Below are 7,450 nucleotides of genomic sequence, written 5' to 3'. Positions count from 1 at the left end.
AGCTCTCTGATCTAAGAGCACTGTGTGTGAGAGATGTGTGGGAAGCAGGGAGAGCGTGACAGAAGAGGACGTCGTCTTAGTGGAAGCCAAAGCTTATGGTTTGGAATATGTGGATTTCGTAAGGATTTCGTGAACGGGCCGGCATTTCCCAGTATGGACTCTGACTGACATGGGAAATTCTGTGCAAACTAGTGTTTCCATTGTTTACAGTTGAAGCAAGCAGGCAGTTTGATTTAAGGTGTCAATGGAAAGGTGAATAGTAGCTCTGAGGCCCGTAACGGAGAAACAAAGGCTTCCTCCGATGTTTTCTGAGGTCAAACAGTAGACGGCCCCGTGTCTGGGAAAACCTAGTACCATGCTGGAAACCAGTCTACTGCCTTTACTGTGCTGGTCCATTTCCTTCCCATCCTCTCGCCTTCTGAAGACAGTGACCCCCCCCCCCACCTTCTGAAGGCAGCCTTCCTGTGCCAGTGCCCCCCCCCTTGTTATCATTGCCTCCTTGGTGTGTGGGGGGGGGGGGGGTAGAAATCGCCCTCCCCCGATTCGGCGAACATCTTACTGAATCACATGGACCCCCTTGGCCGAGCGGAACCTGATTAATATGAGATACTAGCCTGTGACTCACAGATGTCCGCCTGAAAGCTCATGTGTGACTCTCCTGTTTTTTTTGCGCTTTTTTTGAGGGTGGGGGCTGCTGCCCATAGCTAGACCACCGCTGTGCCTTGACGGTTTCTGATTCCATGTCCAGCCATGCGTGCTTCCATGATATTCCCCCACCTTCCCAGTGGGGGGCAGATGCACTGAACAAACCCGTGTCGGCATGCTTCATCTTCATGCTCCTCCTCAGGTCTGAGAGTGCGACGTGCGAGCTTGCGAAAATACCTGTGTCCCTTTCCTTATGCGCTATTAATAGGCCATAGCCGTCCCACAATAACAATTTAAGCTTCGTGGATTTAGTTACGTATAGCTTATTATAAATTATATATTTCTCATGCGTCGGAAAACACACAAAAGGTCTGATCCTAGGGCCCAGACCAGGACAAACATTTGGAAGATGGATGGACAAAAATATGAACAAATATTTTGGGGCCAGATTTGGCGCCCCCTAGTGTTGTGCTCCCCAAATGGCTCGATTAGATTACTGTGAGAAACTCATAGCCTTCAGCTTCCGCTACCATCACAGCGGACAGAGGTTGGGAGTGGCCTCAACCCACCACGGCACAAGCAGACATTGTGCACCAGGTCTGGCTGCCTGATGAGAATATCCAAATCACCCCGCTTGACGGGGGCCTGCTGCCGGCGGGTGGGCACCTTTGCCATGTTAGCAGCTACCCCGGGGCTGGTTTGCATGTTATTTGTCTATCACTGTGTGAACAGAGTCAGTCACTGCTTTGTGTTTGCCCACCCCGCCTTGGTGAACGGTTAACTGCATATTCCAGGGGAAACTGATTCAGTGTTTTGCTGTGTGGCCACCTGGCATGTCCATGCCCCCTGCGGATTACCAGTGACGGCAGACCAGTGACGGAGGCCAGAGGGGCACATGGTCAAAGAATCGTCCCAGTATGGCGTGGCTAGACAGGAATTTCGCTCTCTTCGGAATGAACGCAATTTGGTTATGCTTGTGGGATTGGCACTGGGGCACTGGAACGAACTATCGGTGTGTGGGTTCCTGCCAGAGGCTCATCCTGGGTGAACTGGGTTAGGGGGGTGTCTGACCCACAGGCTACCATAGCGTGATAACTATGGGCACAAACCAGGGAAGCCCTGTCTGAGGACCGGACCTGGGGTCTGGCCGTGAGGTTGGGGGACTTTTTCTTTGCTGTCACTGTCTCCACATTCACACCATTTTTTGCCTCCTCCCTCAGCTTCCAGATTTATTTACCTTCAAGAAAATAAAGGACCCTTGGATGTAGATACCATAATTAATCTGCCAGCAGTGGTCCCGCATTGCTGTATGGTAACAGAAAACTACGCGGTTCGAGGCAGCTTTTAGAGGCAGCTTTCAGAGGTGCCTTTGGGGCAGTGTGCTGGGAACAGGGAGGCCGTTTCCTCCTGGGCCGTTAGTGATGGTGCCCCATAGCTGGGGAAGCAGGAGCCCCACTGGGCAAGCTGCTGTAATCCTCTGATGTTTCTGTGTCAGGCTGTCAATGGAGCCTTTGATTTTGCTCCTGGGGAGCCACTAAAGGTCCCAGAGCTTTTCTCAGTTTAAAAGACGTGCAGGGCAGGAGGGAAATGGGCCAGCAGTTATTTAACATTGATTTGCTACAAAAGAATGTCTGTATAATCATGCAGAAGTCAGCCAGCCTAATCATTTCCATTGAACTGAAGCACTAATCATTTGCTACATGGAAACATTTTTAATTCAGATTCTAGATATTGACACATTATGGTCAAAATGTTAATCGAGCACATTTGTATTTTAGGAAATCCCTGTTTTGTCTTTATAAAAGACTAAAATACGAAAATAAAAGCTGGACTTGGGCCTTTCCGCTTCCTAGCACGTTAGTTGGGTGATAGCCCCGTCATCCACAGACACCCTTTAATTTGCAGCCGTTGTCACATGGCCACCCGCTGTTGACTGAGTTCCTCCCAACATAGTCGGGGTTTGAAATCAAACTTCTTTAGATCGTCACAAGCTCTCAGCAGAAAAAAGAGTAATGGATTCTTTTTTAAAAATGCGTTCTTCTTTTGCAACCAAGCTTTTGTTTCCCAGGTTTTTTTTTAACAGGGTTGGGAGGTGTGGTGGGAGGGAGGGAGGGGCCATTGTTAACCAAATTCACCTGCACCCCCCATTGTCCCTCTATTCCCTACCCATTTGTCACCGTGTCGCCATTGCTGGACCCGGAGCCAGGGACGCCCAGGTTAATGACTGCCCAAGCATTGTCCGCCCCCCCCACCCCGCCAACTCCAAAGATCCCAGAGAGGGAGAGACAGACTAAGGGAGAAAAGAAGGGAAAACATACAGCAGCAGAGTGTGTCAGCCAAGGAAATTTAGGCTGACAAAGAAAGGGTCCGGGGATATGAGTTTGACCTGCACTTCCCTCCACACCGGGTTCTTTCCACAGTATGATCACTCGTGAAACAGGACAGGTCACGACAGAGGCACGAAAAGCCATCAACAAGACATCCTCGGCAGCGTTTCCAAAGGGAAACCAAATTCTTGTGTGGAAATCGGTCGATTGGTGCATAACCAGGACACCGGCTATATAGAGAGGCTGTTTTTAGTGCGAGGCCCTGCCCGAGGCCTTGCTGATGTGTGCCGCAGAGCTTGAGAGCATAATGACTGCTAGACTAGGGGCGTCGCTCAGATTGAAAGACACCAGAGGCTCTGCACAGAGACCTCATCTGTTTGAGCGTCATCTTACTGAATTCTTCTTCTCTGAATTTACGATGATTCTCAAGCTGATAGCATGGTACCTCAAACATTAGAGCCTAAACAAATCGTTCAGATTCATTTGGGGCTTCAGCTGAACGCTTCACGATGCATCTGACTGCAACATCTCTGTCCTACAGAAGCACATGCAGCATGCTTGATGGTGAGTGACATGAGGGAGACATTATGTGCCCTATTTAAAGAGGCTTATGGAACTTTGAAGGCGTGAATCCTCAGGGAGATTCCCGTAAACAGGGCCGAGTGTCCCTGTGAAATGACTGTACGAGTTCAGACTGAGGATTCTGACAGTAAGCAGTTTCCCAGGCACAGCTGTGGGCAGGGCAGGATATAGGCAGCCGCCTAGGCCCCAGTCTGCACAACCCCCCCCCCCCCCCCCCCCAAAATGTATTCTTGGCTATGGGCCCACCCAGGGCCTCTGAGACGGTAGATCCGGCCCTGGCTGTGGGGATGGGGTGGGGCATAGATGGGGGTTGGGGGGGGTCAGCCAGAGCAGTGAATGGAACACACGGGGAGCAGAGGGACTGCACAAAGAGCCTGAAGGGGGTGTGTTTTAGCGCGACTACTGAGAATGGGCACTACGTCACTTCCAGCTGGGTGTGGAGGGGTCAACGGACGAGGCCGCACGGCCGGAGCCGGGGGTCAGGGGGCCGCTCTCGGCCACGGCTAATTGGCGGCCGTGAGCCGGCCCACCAGTGGGGGGGGGGGCGAGGTGTCACGCTTCAGCATCGTGAGCCATCATGTGACAGAGCTGAAGATGCATCTGTCTTAGCCCCCATACAAGCACCCCCCCCCCTAATTCTTACAGACATTGCCCCCCGAAACCTCCCTAACAAAAAGAACCATCTTGGTTAGCTGCCAGCATTGGCAGATTGCGTCTGCTTGTCTTCTTAAATTATTAGAATCAGAATCTTCATCGCCTCTCAACCAAGGCTGGTGGAAACTTGAATTGGCACAGCTTGGTACTGTAGGAGACACTATGACAATAGATCAGTTAGGGCATAATACTGAAAGAGAATAAATACACAATAGAGAGCAGTAAATGCAAGGGATGTAATAAACATAGTCATTTGAAGAATGGAGATGCTGGGGATCAAACCCAAGACATCGTGTATGGAAGGCAAGTGTATACTGATGAGGTAAAGCCCAGCTGCCCACATGTACTGATGAGGTAAAGCCCAGCTGCCCACATGTACCGATGAGGTAAAGCCCAGCTGCCCACATGTACCGATGAAGTAATGCCCAGCTGCCCACATGTACAGATGAGGTAATGCCCAGCTGCCCACATGAACCGATGAAGTAATGCCCAGCTGCCCACATGTACCAATGAGGTAATGCCCAGCTGCCTACATGTACTGATGAGGTAATACCCAGCTACCCACATGTACAGTACCAATGAGGTAATGCCCAGCTGCCCACATGTATGGATGAGGAAATGCCCAGCTGCCCACATGTATGGATGAGGTAAAGCCCAGCTGCCCACATGTACCAATGAGGAAATGCCCAGCTGCCCATATGTATCAATGTATCAATTTTAAATACATCTGAGGAGTCATCAAAAGTGATTGTTATTCAGTAAAGTGGACCCTGGTGAGGAATCCATCTTTCCTCAGGCCCTCTGAGTTAAAAGGCAGAGTTCTTCTCCTGATGACTGATTATATGTCACACAAGAATCCTGACAGAGAGCTTTTGCCAGGCGGCCATCATCACAACGGTCCAGCGCTGAAGGGGTTAATGATTTATCTGCCCCTGGTGGTCTGGGGTTAATGTTCACCTGACTCATAGGGGAATCTGCCAGTGGGCTCTGCATCCATCACCGTGGATCTGGCTGGATGGCATCGGCCTGCTCGTCGATCGCACGCATGCACACGCCATACACACACGTATGTTCTGGTTCACACTAAAACACCCCCACGTGCTGTATGAGCGACTGCCACAGCCGACGTTTCAGCACAGACATTCACAGCAGAGTGCTCAGCTTTCCAGTAAAACACCCTTAACAAAAAGAGCTATAATTCTGCTTTTATTTACATTTACTTTTGAAAAAATATTTGCCAAATCTTTTACAGGTGTACGTCCACCATAGAGATAGTCTGCAGTATTGGGCATTTCAGGTCCAGAAAGTGAAATTCCAGACCAAGATTTTGCTTCTGCCAGCCAGTCACAACTGGAGTACTCAACTGATTTGTAGAAACAAAATCTTGGTCTGGATTTTTACTTTCTGGACCAGAAATGCCGAACACTACATATCCAGTGCCACTGTTCCTTAGTTGGGTTACAAACAAGAAGTCATCAAAAATTATAGTGTTGAGAGGCTGTCTAATGGTCCTGTGAATTCCTCATGCGTCTGCCGGGCCAACCCTGCATCTCTTTTTCACCTGAGTTGTTTCTGCATCCCTGAAAAAGCCCCGGCCATGTGAATATCAAGGAAAGGAAAGAAGTTGCATGTGTAGGCAGAGCCCATTAATGCAAAAGCGCATGGAAAAAGAAGGGGGCGAGGTGACGGATAGAAAAGGGGCGGTGCCCCGTGTCCCAGGCCACGTTCATTAAGCTGTAAATCTCCTGTGACGGGACACCGCTGGAACAAAGGGTGCAGCAGAGGGGCCCGTCCCAGTAACCCCACCTTAGCACAGGCCTCACAATGCGGGCCCACATGAAACAGTTGGGGCAGCAGTCCAAACAATGGCCTCAATGCCCCAGTCAGCCTGTAAAAGTGTAGGACAAATTCAAAGGGGAAAAGGCAGTGGTGATTTCACACAACTGGGCTTGACCCCTTGAAACGGGGACCGTCCCCAGGGATGTTAGAAGAAAAAAAATCTCTATCTCTATGCATTTCTCCCTCCTCTCAGAACCTGAGCGCGTGCAGACTGATCGATTACAAACTCTGACCCAGAGCTGAAGTATGTTAATTATCTTTTTTGTCATTCCTCAGGGACATTTCAGCCAAGAACAAGTGCTTCACCCAAAAAACAAATTACAGACCAATACGTGTTTCACAACTCGTCTACACTTCAGAAATGTTCAGACGGCCACTTAGCTTCCTAGGTCACGCCGGTCGTAATTCATGCAATGATTTCAGCTGACATGAGTAACTTTTATAATGTTGATTTTGACTCTGCTGCAGAGATTATTTTTCTTTGTGTTTGCTAAGACAGAGGGAGGAAGACGGCTACCAAGGTCTGACCACTTATTTGTCAAATATGCCAAATAGCTCCATAATCAATAGGCTTAATTTTAATCAAACAAAACGCACCAGGCAAGGAAAGTAAAAGACATGAAAGTTCAACGACCCAGAACAAACCTTTTTTGTTTTTGTGACTTTCCTGGAGTGTTTTATGTTACTGCTACATTTGTGAAAATTATTAGAGAAAATATTACTATTATTAATATATATACATAGTAATATTTACAGTTACCAAGTTATCATCATACTTAAGATTAAACATCATTAATTAGCGACATGCAAGTAATTTCACTAGCACTGTATCGTTGTTTCTCTTAACTTGAGAAATCGGTCTGAATTTCCAGGACGAGCACAAGGGCGACATCTTGTGGAATTACGTGGCCAATGCAAAGATTGTTACTTCGAGTAGAACAGGTGTCTCTAACTTCGCTCCTGAAGAGATACTATCCAGTAGGTTTTTCTATTCTTCCTGGCTTCTGATGATCCATGTCTGTTCCTGGTATTTACCTGAGACCTGGTGTGGCTCATTAGAAGCCCGGTAGGAACTGAAAACGTACTGGACAGTAGCTCTCCAGGACCGGAGTTGGGGACCCCTGGAGTAGAATATCTGTAATGTCATTGCGCAAGTACAACGGAATTATCCATGCTTTCTCCAGCAATGCTACATAAATATGAAGAAAATAAATTTACATTTATTTACTTGGTGGACGCTTTTTGCCCGACGTAGTAACCAGGGAACCAAGTAAAGTATCTTTTTCCCCTTTTTTAAACCTAGTATCGTTATTGTCGTCTGAACTATGTGACAGCCGCATGCACTGAGCTGAAATTTCCTTTCTCATTGGTCAGAGTGCAATGACGTAACCACCTGAACAGGT

The sequence above is a fragment of the Paramormyrops kingsleyae genome, chromosome 17 (assembly GCF_048594095.1).
Source record: "Paramormyrops kingsleyae isolate MSU_618 chromosome 17, PKINGS_0.4, whole genome shotgun sequence".
NCBI lineage: Eukaryota > Metazoa > Chordata > Actinopteri > Osteoglossiformes > Mormyridae > Paramormyrops > Paramormyrops kingsleyae.
The sequence above is the reverse complement of the archived record's forward strand: the minus strand, read 5'-3'. Positions refer to the sequence as shown.